Raw genomic sequence first — 805 nt, forward strand, 5'->3', positions numbered from 1 at the left:
ACACTGGTAAGCTAAAATTATGGAACAAACGCATGAAAGAGATCCATTTAAAGTCACATTAATACGAAGAAAAGTGAAACAAAACTACTTAACAGTCAGAATAGCAGTGAAGCCTTTTGAAAAATTGTGTTACTTGTTTTCAACTCTATAGATGCAAAGGCGACGTGGATACACCCTACACTCTCTAACCGTTAAATGAAGACAAAAACTTAATAGATTGCTGGTTTTGCGTTAACATATGTATGATAATCTATGAATGAAAGTGACTTTAAGTTTAGGGATGTAAGGGAATAAAAAAATGAATGCTCGAATCTTGACAAGAGAATGGCTCAAAACAAGAAAACAATGCTATTATGTCGGAATAATAAAAAATAAGTAATGTATTGATATCGAGATAGAAGATGGTTATAAGGAAAGATAAAAGTCTCGAAGTACACTGAAAGAACTCAAAATGGTAATAAAAATATATAATCAAAGACTAATGGCAAAATAAGGAAATACACGTAAAATCTACGAGAAAGGAACAGGAAAAAAAAAGTTAGCAACGAAACCAATTAGGAAGGACAACTATTTGACTTCGCAGGAATCAAAAACGGTGGAAATAATACCTACATGCATGAATATAGACACACACACATACACACACACAAAATAAAAATTGAAAAGAATTCGCATTATATCTGGTGGCAGAAAAAGTACAAGACGAGTATATGTAATTACCAAGTTAATATGATACAATGAATATATTACAAAGACGAACAAGCTATTATATAAGTGCGTACGTGTGCCTATGAATATATATATA

The sequence above is a fragment of the Octopus bimaculoides genome, chromosome 9 (genome assembly GCF_001194135.2).
Source record: "Octopus bimaculoides isolate UCB-OBI-ISO-001 chromosome 9, ASM119413v2, whole genome shotgun sequence".
Taxonomy (NCBI): domain Eukaryota; kingdom Metazoa; phylum Mollusca; class Cephalopoda; order Octopoda; family Octopodidae; genus Octopus; species Octopus bimaculoides.